Source organism: Elephas maximus, chromosome 16 (assembly GCF_024166365.1).
Source record: "Elephas maximus indicus isolate mEleMax1 chromosome 16, mEleMax1 primary haplotype, whole genome shotgun sequence".
Classification (NCBI taxonomy): Eukaryota; Metazoa; Chordata; class Mammalia; order Proboscidea; family Elephantidae; genus Elephas; species Elephas maximus.
The window spans coordinates 60809844-60835489 of NC_064834.1; the positions used below are offsets into that span (position 1 = coordinate 60809844).

At 37.2% G+C, this 25646-nt stretch overlaps 1 protein-coding gene across 6 annotated transcripts in view; it reads left to right on the forward strand.

The window, feature by feature from the left end:
• The window catches only part of ADD3 (adducin 3), a 143544-nt gene that overhangs the window by 35537 nt on the left and 82361 nt on the right, over positions 1-25646 (forward strand). For 4 of the 6 annotated variants that reach the window (XM_049856004.1, XM_049856007.1, XM_049856002.1 and 1 more), the window contains one exon: positions 13557-13599. The exons of the other annotated variants lie outside the window; for them this stretch is intronic. The gene's annotated coding sequence lies outside the window, so the exon portion shown is untranslated. The remainder of the gene's footprint in view (positions 1-13556; positions 13600-25646) is intronic. 6 annotated transcript variants of the gene reach the window in all.

Here is a 25646-nt window from a genome sequence, read left to right on the forward strand (position 1 = left end):
TCCAGCAAAACTGTCTGTCAAATATGAAGGTGAAGTTCGGACATTTCCAGATAAACAGAAGTTTAGGGAATTTGTAAAAACCAAACCAAAACTACAAGAAATACTAAAGGAGGTTTTTTGCTTAGAAAATGAATAATATCAGGTATCAACCCAAGAGTAGAACACTGGGCAGAGCAATCAGAAGTCAACCCAGACAGGGAAAAAAAAAAAAGATAAAAAACCACTCAAAACAGGAAAACTGTGATGTTATTATGTAAAAGAAGACAACATTAAAACACTAAAGAGGGACTAAGAAATGTAGTCATAGATCTTTCATATGCAAAGGAAGACAAGGCAATATAAAGAAATAAAAGTTAGGTTTAAACTTAGAAAAATAGGGTAAATATTAAGGTAACCTTAAAGGAGACTAACTATCCTCATCAGAATAAAATACAAGAAAAAAATAGAGACTCAGCAGAAACAAAAACAACAAGTAAGAGGAAAAGACAATAAGGATAAACTCAGCACAAAAAATTAAGTGGGAAAAAGAAACTGTCAACAACACACAAAAAAAGACATCAAAATGATACCACTAAACTCATATGTATCTATAATTATGCTGAATGTAAATGGACTAAATGCACCAGTAAAGAGACAGAGAGTGGCAGAATGGATTAAAAAACACGATCCGTCGATATGCTGTCTACAAGAGACACACCTTAGACTTAGAGACACAAACAAACTAAAAATCAGAGGATGGAAAAAAATATATCAAGCAAACAATCAAAAAGAGCAGGAGTGGCAGTATTAATTTCTGACAAAATAGACTTTAAGCTTAAATCCACCACAAAGGACAAGGAAGGACACTACATAATGATTAGAGGGACAATATACCCAGGAGGATATAACCATATTAAATATTTATACACCGAGTGACAGGGCTGCAAGATACATAAAACAACCTCTGACAGCATTGAAAAGTGAGATAGACAGCTCCACAATTATAGCAGGAGACTTCAACACACCACTTTCGGTGAAGGACAGGACAACCAGAAAGAAACTCGATAAAGACACGTAAGATCTAAATGCCACGATCGACCAACTTGACTTCATAGACATTTGCAGAATACTCCACCCAACAGCAACCAAGCATACTTTCTTTCCTAGTGCACATGGAACATTCTCTAGAATAGACCACATATTAGGTCATAAAGCAAGCCTTAGCAGAATCCAAAACATTGAAGTATTACAAAGCATCTTCTCTGACCATAAGGCCGTAAAAGCAGAAATCAATAACAGAAAAATCAGGGAAAAGAAATCAAACACTTGGAAACTGAACAATACCCTGCTCAAAAACGACTGGGTCAAAGAAGACATTAAGGATGGAATAAAATTCATAGAATACAATGAGAATGAAAACATGCCCTATTAGAACCTTTGGGACACAGCGAAAGCAGTGCCCAGAGGTCAGTGTATATCAATAAATGCGCACATCCAAAAAGAAGAAAGGGCCAAAATCAAAGAATTATCCCTACAACTCGAACAAATGGAAAGAAGAAGAAGAAGAACAACAAAAAAAAACCCTCAGACACCAGAAGAATGCAAATAATAAAAATTAGAGCAGAATTAAATGAAATAGAAAACAGAAAAACAATTGAAAGAATTAACAAGACCAAAAGCTGGTTCTTTGAAAAAATTAACAAAATTGATAAACCATTGGCCAAACTGACAAAAGAAAAACAGGAGAGGAAGCATATAACCCGAATAAGAAATGAGATGGGTGATATTACAATAGACCCAACTGAAATTAAAAGAATCATACCAGATTACTATGAAAAACTATACTCAAACAAATTTGAAAACCTAGAAGAAATGGATGAATTCCCAGAAACACACTACCTATCTAAACTAACACAGAGGTAGGACAACCAAATAGACCCATAACAAAAGAAGAAATTGAAAAGGTAATCAAAAAAACTCCCAACGAAAAAAAGCCCTGGCCTGGACAGCTTCACTGCAGAGTTCTACCAAAGTTTCAGACAACAGTTAACACCACTACTACTAAAGATACTTCAGAACATAGAAAAGGACAGAATACTGCCAAACTCATTCTATGAAGCCACCATATCCTTGATACCAAAACCAGGTAAAGACTCCACAAAAAAAGAAAATTACAGACCTATATCCCTCATGAACTTAGATGCAAAAATCCTCAACAAAATTCTAGCCAGTAGAATTCAACAACATATCCAAAAAATAATTCGCCACGACCAAGTGGGATTCATACCAGGTACGCAAGGATGGTTCAACATTAGAAAAATAATGTGATTCCATTTCATTCCAACAAGGCTGACATGAGTCCAAAAAACAAAATAATAAATGTTGGAAAGGTCGTGGAGAGACTGGAACACTTATACACTGCTGGTGGGAATGTAAAATGGTACAACCACTTTGGAAATCGATTTGGCATTTCTTTAAAAAACTAGAAATAGAATTATCATATGATCCAGCAATCCAACTCCTTCAAATATATCCTAGAGAATTAAGAGCCTTTACACAAACAGATATATGCACACCTATGTTCATTGCAGCGCTGATTACAATAGCAAAAAGATGGAAATAACCAAGGTGCCTATCAATGGATGAATGATTAAATTATGTTATATTCACACGATGGAATACTACGCATTGATAAAGAACAACGATGCAGCCATGAAACGTTTTATAACATGGATGAATCTGGAAGGCATTATGCTGAGTGAAATTAGTTGCCAAAGGACAAATATTGTAAAAGACCACAATTATAATAACTGGAGAAATAGTTTAAATGGAGAAAAATATATACTTTGATGGTTATGAGGGTGGGGAGAGAGGGAGGGAGGGAGGCAGGGAGAGTGGTTTTCACTAATTAAATAGTAGATAAGAGTTATTTTAGGTGAAGGGAAAGACAATACAGGCAAGGTCAGCACAGCTGGACTAAATGAAAAGCAAAGCAGTTTCCTGAATAAAATGAATGCTTCGAAGGCTAGCGTAGCAGGGGTAGGTGGTTGGGAACCATGGTTTCAGGGGACATCTAAGTCAATTGGCATAATAAAGTCTATTAAGAATACAATCTGCATCCCACTTTGGAGAGTGACTCCTGGAGTCTTAAATGCTAGCAAGCAGCCATCTAAGATGCATCAATGGGTCTCAACCCACCTGGAGCAAAGGAGAATGAAGAACACCAAAGACACAAGATAATTATGGCCCAAGAAACAGAAGGGACCACATAAACTCGAGACTACATCAGCCTGAGACCAGAAGAGCTAGATGGTGCCCGGCTACAACGGATGACTGCCTTGACAGGGAACCACAACAGAGAGCCCCTGAGGGAGCAGGAGAGCAGTGGAATGCAGAACCCAAATTCTCATAAAAAGACCAGACTTAATGGTCTGCCTGAGACTAGAAGGACCCCGGAGGTCATGGTCCCCACACCTTCTCTTGGCCCAAGACAAGAACCATTCCCAAAGCCAACTCTTCATACAGAAGTTGGACTGGACTATGGGATAGAAAATGATACTGATGAAGAGTGAGCTTCTTGGATCAAGTAGACACATGAGACTATGTGGGCAGCTCTGTCTCGGGGGGGAGATGAGAGGGCAGAGGGGGTCAGAAGCTGGCTGAATGGACACGAAAAGAGGGAGTGGAGGGAAGGGCTGTGCTGCCTCATTAGGGGGAGAGCAATTATGAATGTATAGCAAGGTGTATATAAATTTTTGTAGGAGAGACTGAGTTGATTTGTAAACTTTCTCTTAAGGCACAGTAAAAATTAAAAAAAGAAAATTACTAAATTAGGAGACGCTTTAGTAGCAAAGTAGCCTGTAACTTTTTGTTTGAACTGGGCGGAAAGCCGAAGATTTCAGTAACCCAGGATAATTGCCATGTAATCAGTTACGTTAAGTGAGGTTTTGAGACTGTCAAAAGCTAGACATTGACACTTTAAGAATAGGTAAATTACTTATCTTTACCAAAACCTCGTATTTATATTCTCTAACCTGAGTATAAGGAGTCCTGGTGGTGCAACGGATAAGTGCTCCACTGCTAACCAAAATGTTGATGGCTCAAACCCCCCCAGTGACTCTGCAGGAGAAAGAACCGGCAATCTGCTTCCAAAAAGATTACAGCCTAGAAAACTGTATGGAGCAGTTCTTTTGTCGTGTAAGTTTGCTGTGAGTCGAAATCGACCCAGTGGCACCTAACAGCAACAACCTGCATATATATAATCTCGAGGATTATAAGCATTTCTTTACTTTCCATGAATTCCTTAAAGATTACGTCTGAGAATGGTTTTTAAAATGCTACAGCTAAATATGAATCCTGAGTCATCCCCAGATTGGAAAACTGGCATGTTTTATCATATTATAGGTAATATAAAATATTAAATATAGACAGGCTTCTAAATGTGAGCCAGCACATAAATAAACCAAAAAGCTTGACCGACCAACCATGTTTCAAGTTTTGTGACATACAGTGTATAAGTGAAAGCTCCTACCAGAAAAATACTTCTCTTTCTGTTAACCACCAAACCAAATCATGAGACAATATTTTAGTTTAGTTGTATTTGGAGACCATGTATCTTGTACCTAAATTTGCCGAATAACTAAAAATGGCATGTTTAATGCTAAGTAGTATTTATGACTAGACCATCAAACCCCAAATGGAATTGAGGGAGGGATTCTTTCATATTGAAATATGAAACAAACATCTTTTCCTTAGTGTTATGTTAGACAGCACAAGATCCTTAGACTGACTCACTTATGGAATATAAAATGGTTACCTAATCCATGAGGTGCCCTGGTGGTACAGTGGTTAAGCACTTGGCTGTTAACCAAAAGGTCAGAAGTTCAAACCTTTCAACCACACTGTGGGAGAAAAACGTGGCAGCCTGGTTCCATCAAGATTTATAGTCTTGGAAACACTGTGGTGCTGTTCTGCTCTGTCCTGTAGGGTTGGTATGAGTCTGATCACCTCGATGGCAGTGGGTTCAGTTGCTTTTGGTATCTAATCCATACTGTGTCATCGGTTTTCTGCCCCCTTGCTGCAAACTCTTCCTTATTGATACTGTCATAATCCCCAGTCTCACCCCAGCCAGCATCCCATGTTTTAAAGGGATTATGGGCAATAGGGAGTAAACACACTAGAACAATCTTTATTCTGAAGGATATTTCTTGGTGGGAAAGCCCAAAGATTTGAGCAATAACTGACTCCACCAGAAATGAATCCCTTAGCAACTACTGTGAGATCAGATGCTTTAAACACAAGCTGGACTAGCTACCTAGACAGAAACTGTACTTGTGGAGCTATCTCAAATGCCTGTAGTTGGACCATTTCTCCATTCTGCCAGTGGTGGCACCAGCCCTTTTAGACTAGTGGTTCTCAGACTTCAGCGTGCATTGGAAACAAAGATTGCTTGGCCACAACCCCAGGTTTTTTGATTCTGTAAGTCTGGGGTGAGGCACAATAATTTGCATTTCTAAAAAGCTTCCAGGTGTTGCTGCTACTGCTGGTCTAAGACCAACTTTGAAAACAGTCTTCTTTTAGACTGGGAAATAAATCTTTTTGGATCTTCTGTTGTCCTTTCTGTCCTTTTCCTCCCTCATTCCCCTACAGTACCCATCAAAGCCTGCTATTTTGTGTTATGGAGTGTCCAAAAACGCTCATATTAGATTTCCCTACATCAGTTTCTTTTTTTTTTTTTTTTTTTTAGCCCATCTACAGTCAGTGAGGCAGCATTGTATGGTAGAGCCAATTTTTATTATTATAATTTGGCAGTATATTTACCAGTTTCAGAATCCTTTATATGTTCTTCAATTTATGATATTTCTTATATAAATATTCTTCATAGTTTAGAAACCACATCTTTTAAAGTTGTCACATTTGAATTTTTAAATAGATGCTTCCTGCTCTTCTAAATTCATATTGGCTTTTTAAGGCTTGGGAATATAGTGTTTCACAGAGGGGTATGCAGATCATTTCCCTAGCACCCTAAAGCAACGTTTATGAATAGTCTCCATACTTAGAAGTTAGGTGAGGAGAAAGAGAACATCGCTCTTCAAGCAATTATTGCTTTAGCCATAAACAGTAAAACTTCTTTTGGTTATGGGAGTGCCCGCCTGGGCCATGGTTAACCAGATTTGCTTTTTGCTTCCCAGAATGGCCTGGTGCTGAGTTCTGAGGATGAACAGGTGGGTTTTCTTGGGAATGGAGAGTTATGGGAGCACTAGGTGCATCATAAGAAAGTAAAAAAAAATGCTACTTGGAAAGAACTGTTCATAGACCTTAGAGGTCGCCCATCATCTGGGTCAGGCTTCTCATTTTATACAGTAGGAAATGAGACATTTCTCAGACTTACCCGAGTCACATAGCCAATCAGAGATCACTTGACTACCATTTCATTCTCACTTCAAGGCTTTTGCTGCCTTGACACTGGCATGAAGTGAAATTCTGTGGCATACTCAAGTAATGACTAGCCATATAGCTCAGCCTTTTATGAAATTAACTGCATACAGTATTTGTGTTTGTTTTTAATCATGATGTAGTGATTTAACATTTATGTAATTTTAGAGAAAGTGCCGTATAATATACACTGTGTGCTTGTGTGTATTCAGCACTTTTATTTATTTTTTTAATAACGTTTGTTTCTGGCTGTAATAATAACAAAAGCTCGTTGCAAATTGTTTGGAAAATACAGAAATAAGTTAATAAATAAAAATCAGGAATAAACTGTCATTCGGAGGTAGCCTGTTACGTTAGTATAGGCTGTCTGTGCTTATAAACATCTACAAAATTCGTTGACTTTGTGTTTTCTTTCACATTTATGTGCAGTTCAATGTAGATTAGGTGGAAAAGGGGCGGAGGGGGAGGTTTCTCTGAGACCTAGACTCTTCCATCTAGTGGCTCCACCATCGCCCAAGGCCTTGGAATCCTGCTCTGGATCTTGGATCATCTGTATCCAGTCAGTAAGTGAAGGAAGAAGAGAGAGATCATGGAGGAATCCATAGTAGACCTTAAGAACTAGAGCTCAAACCTAGGACATCAGTATAAAAACCATTTTGTATCCTATTTAAACATGGTGCAGTAGAAGAGGGTTCTTCAGCCACCAGGGACAATTGTCTTTTGACATCTGTGTGTGTGTGTGTGTGTGTGTGTGTGTGTATATAATCATATATATCTTTGATACGTATTTACATACACATAAGTAAGTATAGGGAAACCCTGGTGGCATAGTGGTTAAGTGCTACAGCTGCTAACCAAGAGATTGGCAGTTCGAATCTGCCAGGTGCTCTTTGGAAACTCTATCGGGCAGTTCTACTCTGTCCTATAGGGTTGCTATGAGTCGAAAACGACTTGACGGCAGTGGGTTTGGTTTTGGTTTATATATTGATTATGACAATACATATAAATCATATAAATACGTATCATGTATCAAAGTAAAGACACAAACTGCGTTGACTGAAGTTGAAAGATCAAATGATAATAGCTGATATTTTTGAGAACTTACAATGTCCAAGTACTGAATATGTGATATTTAATTTAATCCTCGCAATAATCTGTTGAATTAGCTATTATTTTCCCCATTACAAAGATGGAGACGTTCACACAGCATGGTGAGATCAATTTCCCAAGATTAAAAAAAACTTGGGTTGACTTCACTGAACCGCTCTTTACTTTTGCCTAACAAAAAATAACATTTTTTTTGTTACTTTTGCCTAAATACCATTAAATGTTAATGGTTATTATTGTTCACATTAAGTTTAATTTGACTAGAATAATAAATTTATACATGTGTATTCAGCCTTCATAATTTTTCTAATGTGTTGTTACCTATTCATAACTTTAAAAATAAAAATGCAAGAAACCCTGCTTTCAACTGTCAGTGTGGATTCTAAGCAAACCAGTCTCTGCAGGCTTGTTCATTTGCCACGGAGGGAATTAAAGTAAATGCTCTCCAGGGACACACACTGTTCTTGGGGATTGACTAATTTGCTACCTCCTGGTTAACCAGTAATATCCCCCACCCCTAACATCCCTTGTGTGCAGGGTCAGATAGCCATTCCCATTAGGAAGGAGGAAACCAGCGCTCGGCCTTGATGTGCTCGGTAGCCCCCCCCCAAAAAAAAAAAAAAACAAAAACTCATTGCTGTCAAGTCAATTCTGACTCACAGTGACCCTATAGGACAGACTGTAACTGCCACATAGGTTTTCTAAGGCTGTGAGTCTTCATGGAAGCCGACTGCCACACGTTTCTCTCGTAGAGTGGCTGGTGGGTTCAAACCACTGACCTTTTGGTTAACAGCCAAGTGCTTAACCACTGTACCACCAGGGCTCCCTTGATAGGTTGGTCTTACTCAGTATAGGGACCGTGTATACCAGCCCATATCGTTGATGATATTTTTCTCGTTTGGTACAACAAATGAGATGGGAGAAATTGCTATCCTGGACAGAAGCCTACATATAAACAGCACGTTTTCAGAATTGTCCGTAGTGAGAGTCTCATGAAGACTTTATCTGTAGCTCTTACTTGTTTTAAGATATATGTAATGATAAAAGATAGTATGGTTATTATTGAAAATATGGAAAACTAGTCACAACCACTGTTAACGCTTTGTCTTTGTTTTCTGTGTATTCTAATCTTTTTTGATATATTTTTAAGATTTTTATTAATCTATATATAATTTTATCTCACTCTTTTGTAACTTAACATTAGTTATTTTTCATGTTACTACAAAATTTCATAACCATTTCAATTGATAATATTCTGTGCCCTTTTGTGGGTGATTTAGATTGTTTCTGATTCTTTGCTCTTCAGGCACTGTAATGAGCATTTTGGTGCCTAAAATTTTTTTTTTTTTTTAGAATTATTTACTTAGGATTGATTTCCAAAAATGGGCCAGTAGGCATATGCATTTAAAGCATCTGATACATATTGCTAGATTGCAAAAGGGTTATACCAGTTTATATTCAAACCAGCAGTATATGAGTGAATAGTTCATTTTTCTGGGTAAAGAATTTGTGTACTTTGTTATTTCTAAGAGGAGAGTACACACAGACACTCTGTGATGTTGACATAAACAAAACCCTAAAATAATAGTTATCTATTGCTGTGTAACAAATTACCCCAGAAATTAACAGCTTGAAAGAAAAAACATCTCACAATTTCTGTGGGTCAGGAATCCATGAGTGCCTTAGCTGGTGATTCTGGCTCAGGCTCTCTCAGGAAGTTGCATCAAGCTGCTTGCTGGGGTTCAAGGCAAGGCTGAATTAGGGCTAGAGAATCAGCTTCCCAGCTCGCTCACTTGGTTTTGGCAGGCCTTAGTTCCTCAGGGGCACATGGCTTGAGAGCCTCAGTTCTTTGCCAAGTGAACCATACCACAGGGCTTTCTGAGTGCCCTCAAGACACGGCAGCTGATGATAGAAAAAGAAGGAAGAGGGGAGGGAAAGAGAGAATCTAAGGTGGAAGCCACAGTCTTTTTATAACTAAACCTTGGAAATATACTATCATTTCTCTTACATGCTCTTGTTCTCTCAGACCAATCCAGGTACAGTGTGGGAGGGTACTACACAAGATTGTGAATACCAGAAGGCTGGGATCATTGGGAGGCATTTTAGAGGCTGCCTACCACAAATAACAATGCTGCTTTTAGGTAAATTATTAGGGAGGTTAATTTTTGCACAGGTTTCCCACCTTTATCTTATAAAGGGATGTTAGATATTGCCAGAGATGCTTGTTAGAGGTTTGAGTGAGAATATACTCAGTGATGTGGTTTTCTTCTCAATATAGTAAAAAGAGATTGTGTAAAACCTGTGCCAGGACTGAGAGATGGGCCCATTTACCTTAAGCATGACTGAACAGATTTATACTGGCAGGAACATACAGCACAGATCCAATTTAACCAATTTGTATATGTGCTGTAATTACATGTGCAGTAATTTTTTAATGGTTGTCATCCATAATTAGGAGTGAAAAAAAAGAAAACCTAAACCCGTTGCTGTCAAGTCAATTCCAACTCATAGTGACCCTATAGGACAGAGTAGAACTGCCCCATAGGGTTTCCAGGAGCGGCTTGTGGATTTGAACTGCTGGCCCTTTGGTCAGCCATAGCTCTTAACCACTGTGCTACTAGGGCTCCTAATTAGGGGTAGTTAACTCCAAGTTTAAGTACTCATTGTTTTGATGTGGTATAAAACAGATAGTGGTTTATAGTAACAAATCACTCTATAGATTTGAATACCTTAATAGTTCTGCTTTTTATGTCACTTGTGAGTTGGCATGCTTAATCAAAAAGTGGAAGTTGATTCTCTCTCAGAGAATATCTGAAAGGACCTGTCTCTGAATGTTTTATTTTGTTTTGCTTTGTTTTTCTAGGTTCCAAAGTCTTACGATTTTCATAATTGGTCCTGGAAAAAAAGTAGTTTTAGACATCCGTCATCAATAGAGAGAGACAAATAGAAGACATAGAGTACAGTCTGGCTGGGAGGATGGGTTTTTAAAATACGTTCACTGAAAAATTCGTTATAGGTACTACAAGAGAAGTATGGACAAGGGACCAAAGGAGAGAGGGTGACCAGTTTTACTCGTTGGGGCAGATGTTGGAAGCGAGGGCTGTAGAGTGCCAGGAAAATGTTCATATAGGTGATGACTCTTGAAAGATAAGTAGGTGTTTATCCAAGCAGGTAGAGGGGCCAGGGACAAAGTAGTCTTCTATTTAGTCTTCTATGGTGGCAGCAGAATACAAAAGGCATGGGGAAATTTCCAAGAGTTCAGGTTGGCTGGCATATAGAGTTTAGGATGGGGCTAAAATAAGTAAAAGATGAAGCTGAAGATATCAACAAGGATTATATCATAAAAGAATTTACGTATCATATATGAAATTGGGACTTTATTCTGTGGGAAATGGGGATCCATGTAAGAATTTATAGGAAGGGAGTCAGTATGATCAGGTGTTTTAAAATCTCTGACAGCTGTATTGAGAGTAGATTGATGGAGGCAAGGTTGAAGGCAAAGACATTATTATAATATCCCAGGAGAGAGAGAATGAGAGCCTGAAATAAATCAGTAGTCTCAGGAATGGAGAGGAAGAGACTGGCATGAGAGAAAAAATGATAAAATCAGAAGGAATTAGTTACTAATTGGAGGTAGGAGGTTAAGGACAGGTTAAAGAAGACTCCTAGGTTTCTGGCATGGAGAAAGAAAACGGGTGAAGATCCTTTCCGTTCCCTTCTCCTTTTCTCTCTCTCTCAATCTCTCTTTTTTGTGGTGGAGGAACGTGTGAGTAATATGAGTTTGATTTTCAACGTGTGACGGTTGAGATACGTAGACAGCAGTGAGGATAAAAAGTGGACAGCTGGAGCCCAAGCTAGAGGCGTGATAGGACTGGAAATACAGATTTTGTGAACTCAGAGAGGAGAAATGATAGTTGAAGCTGTGGGAGGCAGATGAGGTTGCCCAAGGTGAATGTACAGAGTGAGAGGTGTGCCACGGATGGAACTTTGTCAAATACCAAGGTATAAAATTAGCCTTTTTATAGTCACAACGCAAACTAAGAAATTGCCAGTGTAGGGATCTCTTCCAGTCCCAGCCCTGTTTGAGGTTACATTGACTAAAGTACCAGGACTCCTCCTGTGTGACTTAAAACAAATCATTTAACATCCCTGAGCCTAAGTTTCTTCATCTGTCAGATGAGCGGATTGGTTCGTATCAGCAGTTCTAAAAATTTTTTGTGCTCGATTATGCATAACATATGATGTTTCCATGCCCAGAACATTTCTATGGATGTGCTCTGAATTTTGAGCAGTTTCCATTGCTCTGGAGCTTTCTGTCATACAAGAAATGCAAGTAAATTGGAGTTATGTTAAAAAGAAACCTTGAGTCTGCTCTATTATATATTTCAAAAGGCTAATAGTTTACAAATCTGAATACTTAATCAGCAATAAGTTACTTGTGATACTTCACAGCTGATAGGCATATACCAATGAAAACCATACTTTAAACCTCCAATCTAGTTAGGTCACTTTCACAGCTCTTTTGAAGTCACAGACCCCTTTGAGAATTTGATGAAGCTTATCAGTGGAGTTGCTTGGGATTCATGGACCCCAGGTTAAGAAATTCCTTGTCGAGATAAATCCCGTTCTCCCCAAAGATTTTATGACTTTGTATGTTACAAAAGGAGCCTTCCTCTTTGGAAGTATACTTTGTGATTAGATTATTGTAGATAACGAATTCTATAACAGTTATAATTTTTAAGTAGTATTGTTTCTTAAAGGCATTATTATTGTTTATATAAGAACTTGTCAAACTTTTCAAATTCTGTGGGCAAACTAGAACCACAGTAACATTAAGAAGAATAAGGTGATAGGAAGGGCAGCTATTCAGTTGTTTTAAACTAATGCTATATTATCTTTTGGGGGAAGAGGGGAGGGGAATGTGAAGGTAGGTAAGGGTCGTGGTAGTAGGGCAGCCAGAAGGTGACAAAGAGCCCAAGCATGCAGGAGGTTTGAAATAGTGCAAAACAAAACAAAAAAAAGAACAACTTGTTCACGGCAGTGTATTTGTCAAAGTCAGTCTTGCCTAAGTGACTTGAGGGTGTTTAGGACTCTGTGTTAGGTGAGCTGAAAAATAATCCTGTAAACCTTTTACCAAAACAAAAAAACCAAACCCGTTGCAGTCAATTCTGACTCATAGCGACCCTATAGGACAGAGTAGAACTACCCCCATAGAGTTTCCAAGGAGTGCCTGGTAGATTCGAACTGCCAGCATTTTGGTTAGCAGCCCTAGCGCTTAACCACTAAACCACCAGGGTTTCCAGTGCTTTAAAAAAGAAAAAGTAGTTTATTTCAATTAAAACAATACTATTTTTAGTTAGAAAATATTCTGGAATATGTATTTCGGTGTTCCCTAAAAAGAGTAGTTTATAATTAGTGCACTAATGCAATATAGGTATCTTACTGATAACTGAATTTTGCCTCGCACTGTTTCTTCATCTTTTTTTTTTTTTTTTTAACAACTTTGACTATGGAACTAAATCTAAATCTTCTGATAATTTACAAATAAAGTACTACTTCAACAATTTCCATAGTCTGTTATTTCTTGAGAAAGCTTTCACTAATGGTGAAACTATTTGATTTTGTTCTTTGTCTAAAGTTGTATACATACCAGAGAAAATTTAAATTGATTTGGATCTAAACTAGTTATTAAAACATTGAAATTAAAGTAGAATGCACATTTTTCTAAGACTTTTAATGGGTTACTTTGTATTTTATTTTCATGAATTATCATGCAGTTCAGCTTTTTAGCAAATTGCATCCACTGGACCAGTGATGATTAATCCTGGTTCAATGGTCAAGATTGTTGATTGTGAGAACTTATTTCCAGGCTGTGGAATAGCCTAGGGAGGACGTAGTAATTTGGTTTGCATTTGAATTGTGCACTTTGGTGTACATGGTTGTTGGGCAAGTCAGTCCGGTTTCCAATCGAACTGCTTGCCCTTTCCGGGTGGACTTTTTCTCTAACTGTTCTCCTTCCGTTTTTTCTCTTACAGTAATTGTAACTTTACTGGAGGTTGTCTTAGCCTTTAAATCCAGGTGAGATTTTTTTGTTTCATTTTTTAGGAACTAATTTCAAGGATTAAAAAACAGCAGGATTAATGTATTCATAAAGCTTTTCAGAAATATTTTTAAGTTGTATAATAAAAACTTTTCAAATGTGCACATGTGTATTAAAAGAATGAGTATTTACTTTTAATGTATCTGAATTAATGTTTTTTAGAGAAGCTCATTATCATGTAAAGAAATTCCTAGTTTTTTTAAAAAACACTTTTTTTTTTTAAGTATAGCTGGTCTTTTCTTACACCTTTTAACTTTACTGTGTAACTTGCATTCAAATGTTGCTAGACATTTTACTAACCCATTTGTTGCTGTTTCATTTTTACCCAGTCTACTTTTATATTTTTATTTTTCAACCAAGGACGAATAGGTTGGGAAGAATGACATGGTAAAATGAACAAATCTTTCTTTGAGGGGAAAAAAATATCACTGTTGGAGCCACATTTTTGCACTGGATAAGTTCTCCCAGGAGGAGATTGGGAAATTTTAAAGGCTACTTTAGTCCCTTGAAATGAAGGTGCTCTTTTCAAATTATTACATTCAGGTCCTAAATTCTTCATTGAATACATGTTTTAATTCTTGCTGGTACTAAACACGGTAGGGGATACAAAGATAAATCTAGAGTCTTTCCTCAAGCAATATCAAGTCAATTGAGTAAGATGCTCTGTGTTTTAACAATTACAGTATAAAATACAAAGTAGTAAGAGAAGTACAAATTGAGCCGTTCTAGTTCAGAGGGAAGGGCTGATTATTTTTGTCAGCAGTGAAGGAATTAGAAAAGATATTGTTACGACTCTTTTAAGGTAAAATTTACTAAATACTGAATAACCTGTAACCCGTTGCTGTGTGTCAGTTCCAACTTATGGTGATCCCACATGTTTCAGACTAGAACCGCACTCTATAGGGTTTTCAATGACTGTAATCTTATAAAAGTAGATTGCCAGATCTTTCTTCCACAGTGCTGCTGGGTAGATTCAAACCACCAATCTTTTGGTTAGTAGCAGAGAGCAAACTGTTTACATCACCCAGGGACCTTTTAAATACTTAATAGAAAAAGAGAAATCTGATTATATAAATGAGACTTTACAGTTTGAGTATATTCTTTGGGAAACCTTATGTAAGAATTTGTCATTTTGCATTATGACATCTTTTGGCCTATTAGACCATTAGTTCTTTGAGAGTAAGAATCATGTATTTTTATCTTTTTGTTTCTAGTACTTAATACTTTTGCTTATTACATGATTATTACTTTTGTTTATTACATGATTTTTGAGGGAGTGAATCAGGTAGGAACCTAGACATTGCCACACTGAATTAGAAAAGCGTTTCATATATTTGTGTTCTAATTTAACATAGTTGCTGCCCTCTGTAAATGAGCTTCAGAAATTAAAAATATTCATAGAACATCTCTAGTTGATTCTGACTCGTAGCGACCCAATAGGACAGAGTAGAACTGCCCCATAGAGTTTCCAAGGAGTGCCTGGTAGATTTGAACTGCCATCCTTTTGGTTAGCAGCCATAGCTCTTAACCACTACACCACCAGTGTTTCCCTAGTTAAGTAACACTAATACAGCTTTTTTCCAGGGATAAGTTAGTGGTGTCACTGGGGGTGGGTGAGACAAACATCCTCCTTCAAAATAAATTTATCGGCCACAGAAGAAATCTGTGTCACATAAGTAGGTAGCTGGAGAGTCTTCAAATCTTTCCCATGAAATTAATCAATAGTGACCTTTCAATTCAAAATGGGAAACTGTTATGATTTATAATTTGGAACTGGGTGAGTTTACAGTCTTATCAAATGCTGTTTTTATAAGTGCTCTACTCATAGTACTCAGACTAAATATACTACATATCTGTTATGGTAAATACGCATATTCACACCTAAATAGATTGCAGCATGCATTTGTCGAGGATTGGATTTTGACTACAGTCTTAACAGTGGAATCTCACTGTAAAGCAATTCCTGGCCTGAGGAAGAGCATCAACAATTGAAGTTGAAGGGAGGAAGCTGCTTGCTTTCCCTGACGACTTTTCCCCAGCACACATAGTTTGAAGTAGAGCACCGATGCTGATATTTCCCCCAGAAGAACCTCCTCTGTTGCTGTATAGCATTTTGAGCTGTTAGGTATGTCAAAAGAAAAAAAATGTCAAGGATTTATATAAATGTTATTTATTTATATAATTCTAGGAGGATCAAAAGCTTTGAAGAATATGAAATTCCATCATAAAGTGAAATTTTTCTTAATATATAAACGGAATGGGCTAATGGGAAAGGAGTAGCTCTAAGAGCCTGAGTTATGCTGCTTACTGGTAGGACTTTGGGGAAGTTGCTGACTCTTTCTAGACCTTGTTTTCCTCATTTACAAAATGGCGATAATATTTGTCTCATTAAACTAGTGGTGAGCGTTAAATATGTATGTAGATCAGTTAGCATAGTGACCCTATAGGACAGAGTAAAAAAGATTGATGACCTTTTGGTTAACAAGCCGAGTGCTTTAAATACTGTGCCACCAAGGCTTCTCCCAGTGCATAGTAAGTGCTTCAGAAATAGTGGCTGCTAATGAAACATTGTAATATTGATTTGAAAATACGTGGTTTAAAATTGAAAAAGACTAAAACTTGAAATACTGTCATGATCCAGGATAATTTTGTTCTTTTTCTTGTTTTATGGAGTTTGCATTTAGGTGATGCTGAGGTGCAGTGCAATTCTGAAGTGATGTCTAGGTTTGTCCTTAGGTCACAGCTGTTGATTATTAAGATGAAATTTGTCACCCTAAACACAGTAGGATGGAATTTTCACCAGATGACTTTTTGTGTTTTAAGGGTCATGCTTTTCTATTCTAGTGTGTCCTGAATAATGACAGCTAGTTCAAAGCAGTGAAATACATGTAACTCACTACTCTTTAATATTTTAGGTGGCTTAGGGTAGTTGTAAGAGTCTTTCTATTGATCATTTACATTTTTAAAATCCAACAATATAAAAAAACCTACTCTCTGCAAAGTAGATTTACCAAATTAATATACTTTTAGCAACCATATGAATAATAATTAGGCTTAGACGGTTTTACATAATGTACTTACAGTTGGAGGACTTGGATTCTAGTGCAGACTCCACTGCTTGATGACTACAAGTTGTTTGGCTAACTCTCAGCCTCAGACTGCTCGTGCATAAATGCACACTGCAACACTGAAGTTTTTTTCGTACAATCATTGTGACGTTCAAATTAATTCTGGTGCTTCTTAATGGGAATATGTTAGAATCAGATGTGAGCATTTTCCAAATATGTATTTACCTGGGCCCCATTCCATGTCTTCTCAATCTGAATCTTTGCAGGTTGCAGCCTAGGTAATTTTTATATGCGTCCCTGGTTAAGAACCATTTTATGCAAACCTTGTCTTAGGCTGGGTTCTCTAAAGAAGCCAAATCAGTAAAGTGTATAAATACATAGAGAGATTTATATCAAGAAAATGGCTTATGCAGTTGTAGAGGCTGAAACGTCCTGAGTCCGTGGGTCAGAATAGAGGCTTCTCCTAATTCATGTACATGCAGGGCTGTGAAACCCAAGATCAGCAGGTCAGAGAGCAGGATTCTTGCTCACTGGCTTTGAAGGTCGACACATCCCAAGATTGACAGGCAAGACCGAAGGTAAGCTGCTAGCTCAAGTACCAAGAACCAGAGGTCACACCAACGGGAGCCAACTGCAGAATCCAGAGCAAGCAAAAGCTCACAAACCTTGCCAGAATGTCCATTTATATTCAGTGCAGTCCACACACCCAAGGAAACTCCCTTACAACTGATTGGCTATCATAGCAGATCCCATCATGGAGGTGATCACATTATCTCAAATCTCATCATGGAAGTGATCACAACATAACAGGACTGTGAAACTACTTCATAACTGCCAAACCACTGACAATCATGGCCCAGCTAAGTAGACACACAACCTTAACCATCACACTATAATATTCCTCTTTGTATCTTAAATGATTATTTTGGGACCAGTGGAGAGAAAAACTTTAGTCATGCCATTTATCATAAGGTTGTTTAGGAAAATAAGAAAAGACAACCATAGGAAAAAGACTCAGTTGCAGAAATAGAAGTGAGCAAGGTAGCTTCTTAGATACAGAAATGAAAAATCAATTTAAATTTCAGGGATTTCTCACCAACAGAATTGTTTCATGTGTATCCCCAGTCAAAACTTTAAAAATGAATGTTTTAAAATCAGACTCAACTAATAAGAATGGTTCAACTAATAAGAACCACTGTCCCATTTGAAACAGACATATTACGATGTTTTAAAAAGATCGTATTGCTCTCTAAAATGGTTTTTGCATGATATGAAAAATGGATCCTCCTATAGATCAGTCATTGTTCGGCAAAATTATGCTAATGTGGGATATTGTTTAGTAATTTTCTCATTCCATTTGATTGCCTTTCTTTGGAACGGGCACAAGTAATCTCTTCCAGTAGGTTGGCTAAGTAGCTGTCTTCCAGATTTCTTGACATGGACGAGTAAGCACTTCCAGCATTGCATTCATTTTTTGAAGTATCTTAGTTGGCATTCCTACTTGACAGCATCTAACAACAACAACGTGTATCAGTGGAAGTATAATTGGGTATATTCTTTTTGGAGAGCAGTTTGACACTGTCAAAATTAATATTGTATATAATCTTTAACAATTCCCCTTCTGGGGATTTATTTTATAGGTGTGCTAACAAATACGGGCAAAGAAATATATACAAGGGTATCACTGCAACATTGTAATAGTCAAAGACAAAATCTATATACCTACTAAGAGGAAATTTGTTAAATAATAGTATATCCGTAGAATAGAATGGATGTCCATACAATAGTATCCGTACAACAATATAGCCATACTGTGCAACCTTTTAAAAATAGATGGATATATAAGTCCTGATGCAGAATGAACTCCAAGTTATGCTATTATGGAACACAGAAACATGGAGAGCAGTGTGCAGCCTGCTGCTTTTGTAAAAACAGGTGGGAAGAGGTAATGGAAAGAATCATAAGAAACCTGCAAAAGTGGTTGCTTCTAGAAAGAGATTCAAGGTTGGGAGGAAGATTAATTTCCTTGTGTAGACTCTTTTGGGTTGTTTGACTTTTTTTGTACCTTTGAATTTTTTTTACCATGGTATTATTTTCTAAGTAAGTTGAAAAAAAAGTTTAGAACACACTAAAAAGATTTGATAGCATCTGTTGTCTCACTTTATCTGCCTGGAAAATGAGCAAGAGGTAGGATCACCACTCTCCTGAGGAAAACACTTCAGAATGGCTGCTCATAAGCTGCCTTTTTCAGGCAACAGGTCTGTGTTACTGAGTATCTGGGGCAAATCATTAGCTTCCTTAGACAACTTAAAGTGAGGGTTCCTCTTGTGCACAAGTAGACCACAGTTATTTTGACAAATACCAAATCCATTGCCACTGAGTTGATTCTGACCCGTAGCAACTCTATAGGACAGAGCAGAACTGCTCCATAGGGTTTCCAAGGCTGTAATCTTTACGGAAGTAGACTGCCACATCTTTCTCCCTCAGAGCAGCTGGTGAGTTTAAACCACTTACCTTTGGGTTAGCAGCCAAGCATTTAATTACTGTCCCACAAGGGCTCCTTTATTTTGACAAGTAGGTTATGCTGAATGCATAAATAAATGAATATGTGAATAAATATTTTTAAGGCTGAAAACCATTTCAGAGGTTGTATATTTGAAAGTAAAGAAAGTACAAGTGAATCAAATGAAAGGGTCTAAGGCCCATTCAGAGACAGGGTTGCTGTAAAGATTGTGGAAAAAGGGAATTTTGTTAGAGCTTGAAGAAAACATTACATAGTCAGATACAGCGCAGGGACAACCATATAGAAAAGAAGTATATCATGCTGTGCTAAGGTATAAATGATAATGAGGCCTTCAAGAATCTGTTCTGAGGAGGACCAAATACCTAATTAAGAAAATGAAAAAAAGCACATGGGAATAGCTGTATAAACACAATAGGAAAGATAGAACTTTTATTTTTGTTAGTGAGCAAATTTACCTTCCCAGTAGTATTGTAAATATGATCCAGGTGGCTGAGCACATAAGATCATGGTAGGGTGGGGGGAATAAACCCAACAATTTACCATAGTAATTTTTGACATTTTCACATTTACTTCAATAGAGAGAAAAAATTACATTTGTTGTTGGAGGATGCTCTTGGATTCACTTTGAAGTAGATAAATTTAAGTAATGTCAGTTTTTGTATGGGGCTTAATGTGGATATTTGTTTTCTGTGGCAAATGGTAATTAGATAGGAAATGGCTTTTACTTTTTAATGATCCCTTCTCAAAATATCTTTGTTGATTATTACTATTAGAATGATGAAATAATAGGTATAAAACTGGAAGGCACTATCTAGCTGGATTCTGTAAGGTTGCCACTATGTATTTTATTTTGCATTTCTATTAATATTCCATTGGAATGTAGTTTTTTTTTTTTTTTGCTTTTTATCTAAAAAAAAAAAAAAAGCAGTAATTGGAACCTTTACTGACTATCAGCAGTCTAATCTTTACTGGGAATTTAATAGAACCACTGATTCATTTTCATTGAGGATTATTGATTGCTCTCATCAGTTAGAGAAATGAGAATGGGTGAGAGTCCCTTAAAACAGAAATTTTAAATGAAACTTTAAGTCTAATGTGTACATGGTTGATTGGAATGTTAATGGGTTCAGTTTTCATGGAAAGCAATTTATCAATATTTAAAAAAAAATATTTAGCAAAGATGAATTGTGCTTACCCCTTGTCCTATCAATTACATTTCTAGGAATTTACCTTATAGTTTTACTTGGAAAAAATGTATAAAGTTTTATGTACAAGGATGTTTATTTACAGCAGAGTTGGTAATAAATTTTTTTTTAAAAAAAAAGCCTGAAAATGGAGGATTACTGTGGCATAATTGTACACTGTAACCATTAAAGAATGAGATCATTCTGTGTAACTCAGAATAAAATATCCATGGTATATTAACTTTTTAAGAAAATAAGTTGTAGAACAGAATATATAATACCAGTATTTTTTAAAAAGTACGAATGAGAATGTTTCTCTTTATATATGCTGAGAAAATATATGAAAGAATACCTGCCAAACTCTGATGAAAGTTTAATTTGTGAGCATGGTATGAGTATGTATTACTTTTGCAATAATACATTTTTAGAAATCAAGAGTGTAGTGTAAAGATTAAAAGCTGTAAAGCTTAGTCACGAAATACTTTAGTGCTATCAGATAATGCTAATATTATTGGTGTGTAACGGATGGAGCACAGGGTTTAGAAGTCCTGGATTCATATTTTGGGACAACCATTCAACTATCTGCAAGATCTTGGGAGAAAGCCAGTCTCTAGAGGCCAGCATTCTTACTTTTAAAGGAAATGCACGTGAAGTGTTTAGCATAGTGTTTGACATTTCATTAAGTGCCCAATAAATATTAGCTACTCTTATGTTCCGGTGAAATTTTCCTTGATTGACATGATGTCAAACTGGAAAAAATACCAGAAGTACAAGAAACAGGAATAAGCCATGGTAATAAAACACCCAGGCAGATGTATTCACCATATTTGATTCAACTGCTGAACTTTTTGCCCCGATGCTCTGAATTATTTTGGTGTTGTGTAGGCATAGAAAATAGTGGTGAATCAATGTCTTTATACAAAAACCACTCAGCTGCTTGTCACCTTATGCTTTATTTCAGAAATATGACATGTGGAACTTCCTAAACATTACTTTGCATTAAAAAATATGTGTATTTTGGGTTAAGTGCTGAGTATAGTATTCCATATTTGGTAAAGTCAATCGAAAATGTTGTTAGGTGCTGTAGAGTTGGTTCCGACTCACAGTGACCCTAAGCACAGCAGAACGAAACACTGCCCGGTCCTGCACCATCTTGACAATCGTTACGCTTGAACCCATTGTTGCAGCCACTGTGTCAGTCCACCTTGTTGAGAGTCTTCCTGTTTTCCACTGACCCTGTACTTTGCCAAACATGATGTCCTTCTCCAGGGACTGATCCCTCCTGACAACATGTCCAAAGTATGTAAAACGCAGACTCGCCATCCTTGCTTCTAAGGAGCATTCTGGTTGTATGTACTTCAAAAGCAAAGGTTGCCAAATTTTACAACTTAAGCTATTGAGGTAATGATGTTATCTAAGGTTCAAAATGTTTAATAATTATTTACAATGTTAATAACTTAGTTTTTTTTTTTTTTACTTTTCATATTATAAGACTAAGAAAAGCCCAGGTTAAAAATAAGTGATGAATTAAAAGTTTAAGTAAATCAAAAGGGCCACATGAACCAGAGACTACATCATCCTGAGACCAGAAGAACTAGATGGTGCCTGGCCACAACTGATGACTGCTCTGACAGGGAACACAACAGAGAACCCCTGAGGGAGCAGAAGAACAGTGGGATGCAGACCCCAAATTTTTGTAAAAAGACCAGACTTAATGGTCTGACTGAGACTAGAAGGACCCTGGTGGTCGTGGCCCCCAGACCTTCTATTGGCCCAGGACAGGAACCATTCCCAAAGCCAACTTGTCAGACGTGGATTGGATTGGACAATGGGTTGGAGAGGGTTACTGGTGAGGAGTGAGCTTCTTGGATCAGGTGGACACTTGAGCCTATGTAGGCATCTCCTGCCTGGAGGGGAGGTGAGAAGGTAGAGGAGGTTAGAAGCTGGCAAAATGGACACGAAAAGAGAAAGTGGAGGGAGGGAGCGGGCTGTCTCATTAGGGGGAGCGTAATTGGGCGTATGTAGCAAGGTGTATAGAAGGTTTTGTGCGAGAGAATGACTTGATTTGTAAACTTTCACTTAAGGCACAATAAAAATAAAAAAAGTTTAAGTAGATCAAGGATGGTAGCTCAACTGCCTAACAATAAAGGAGGAAATCAGAAAACTTGAATTCCAGTCCTAACTCTACCACTTACTGTGTCTTCAGTAAATTCCTTAAACTTCTCTAAGCATGGGATGGATCTTAATCTGTGAAATGAAGGTATGATTTTACAAAGTTGTTTTGAGCATACAATGAAAGATGGATATGAAACTAGAAGGCATTATGCAGATACAAGGAGCTATGTCATCTTTTTCTGATCTAAACTTTCTTTGCATAGTATGTTTTATTAGATGACGTAAAAGCCCATCATGCCAATTTTCTTAATGGAATGAGACAATAATGGTAAAATGGAGCATTTGTTGTAAAACTATGCTAACCGCTATGAAATCTTTTGGCATAGCTAAACATGCAGACTAATATAATAGAGTGCCTGTGATAGCACATATGTGAGTTCATGACCTAAAGCCTGTTGAATTGCTAAAGAATTTTAAGTCAGCAAAGACATTAATCCGAACTACATCACAATTCCAAGTGTTCTTAATGAGATGACTAGCAGCCTCACTACTACCCTGCCACAGCTCCAAGGTTTAGGCTTGGGGGAATGTAAATCCTCAAGCTGACATAATTCAAAAAGGGTTCCCATGATCCTCAAATGTATATGAATATTTAGTTCCATGAATAAATTGCACACCAGCGTTATGCTGTTCCATTTTGCATTTGCAGACTTTACATTCCTGAATTGAATGGTATATTTTTAATCAACTGGTTCCTTTAATGATTAATTTCAGACATGCACAATAGTATTTATAAAAGGCAGGGAAATGGAAGTGAGATCAAGGATTAAAAGAATTAATCTTGACCTTTTATATTGAGAATTAAAAGTATTTTGAGGATGACACCTCAGCTAAGGTGGGTTTTTTGTTTTTCCCCAGTATCATAATAGTAGACAATTTTTAAAAGTAGGAAAATACCTTTCCTGATGATTGGGGAAGATACGGAATATTTTGCAAAATTATTCCAAGATTCAGAGTAACCCAAACCAAACCTATTGCCATCGAGTTGATTTTGATACATAGCAGTATTATAGGGCAAAGTAGAACTGCCCCAAATGGTCTCTAAGGCTGTAATCTTTGTGGAAGTAGACTGCCACATCTTTCTCCTGCAGAGCAGCTGGTGGGTTCAAACCACTGATCTTTCAGCTAGCAGCCGGAAGGCTTAACCACGGAGCCACCAGGGCTCCGTGGATTTGGACTAGAAGGTGAAAAATTAACTTTGTGGTTTAGAGTGTTAATTTGCTCTGACCAAGAGTTACCAGCAGGAAATAGAAAATGGACAAATCAGATTTTTCATCTGGTCAACACTGAATATATTCACAAAAGGATTGAATTTTAAACAAGTGGCATATATTTAAATTCTAAGATCCCCAACCCCTGCTAAATAAAACTTGATGAAGTTACTTTGTAGCTCACCTTCCTCAGAAGTACCCTTCCCATGAATCTAGGGCAGAAGATTCCTTTCTTTTGATTGGTCTTCATAGCCTCCAAAGGGACTACTTTATTTGTGCAGTAGCTATAGTAGTAGGAAGACAGCATAATAATTAGATTATTTTTGGTTCATTCCAGGCCCAGGTCTTCACGAGAAAGTTGTTTGGATTCCTGTGGTCAGTGGTATAAGGAAACGCTAGGTTGTTAACAGTTTCCAATGATTTCCTCAAGAGTTCCTTTGGTTGCAAAATATTTTGATGCCTTTGTTGATAAGAAGTGAGGTGGGGTGAGGGGATACTGACTCAGTGCATTTCTTGTGAAATCTGTGATACCCAGATATTCTTCCCTCACATCTCTAATTGTCCCTTCATTAACCCCTTCTCTTATACTCCACCCCATACTTTTCCAACTGGGTATATGTGTTTTTTTATATGTGACAGCCTTTTTCTGCATTGAACATACTAAGTTGTTGTTACTTATCCAAAAGTAATTGCCAGTAATTTTCCCTAATAGTTGCTTTGGAAAATTCTCCGTCCTTTCAAAAGATGCAGGAAATCATTTTCACTGACCAAGAGGTGTTTTTGTTTTTTACCACCCAATCTTTTTATCATTTTATTCCTGGACTAGAGAAAGGTGTCTTGAAAACTTGAAAGGTATTCTTTGGAACATGGAACATTACGTTTTTAAAGAGATAATCACATTAAATGTAATGTTTGATTAGCAGGCAATATACCGTATTGGATGGTTATATGAATCTGGGGATTTTTGTTTATGATGTTACTTTTCCTTTACATTGTTTTGTAATTATAGATTATACTATTACCAATTACATTCTTGGGATATACTAATGGGACATACTTAAAACGTTTAGACTGTTCACTTTGAAGAGGAAAGATATGTACTGAAAACTGTAAACATGGTATTACAACACATGGTATTAAATATTGAAAAATGCATATGATTTAGCCCATAGATCAAAACAACCAGGACGGGACAACGATGTGTCTGAAGGATTTGGTAATAAAATGTGATGGACTGAAGGCTTTGGTTATAGTGAACCACAAGAGCACAGAGTTTGTAAACTAAAGAATGACAGATTTTCCATATGCAGCTTTTAAGATATCATCAAGCACATTCTGGTTTGTTTGTTTTTTTTTTCTTTTTATTGTGCTTTAGGTGAAAGTTCACAGCTGAGGTTAATTTCTCATTCAAGATTTTATGCACATATTGTTTTTCTTGGACATTAGTTTCAATCCCCAAGTTCCCTCCCCCTTTCTACCCCAGATTGCCTGTGTCCATTTGATCACTTCCTGTCCCTTCCTGCCATCTCATCCTGCTTTTGAACAGGAGCTGCCCATCTGATCACGTATATCTGATTGAACTAAGAAGCATGTTCCTCATGTGTGTTATTTTTTGTTTTATAGTCCTGTCTAGTCTTTGTCTGAAGAGTGGGCTTTGGGAATGGTTTCAGCTCTGGGTTAACAGAGCATCCGGGGACCATAGTTTCAGGCGTCCTTCCAGTCTCTGTCAGCCCATTAAAACCAAAAAACCAAACCCATTGCTGTCGAGTCGATTCCGACTCATAGTGACCCTATAGGACACAAGAGAACTGCCCCATAGAGTTTCCAAGGAGCGCCTAGTGGATTCGAACTGCCCACCTGTTG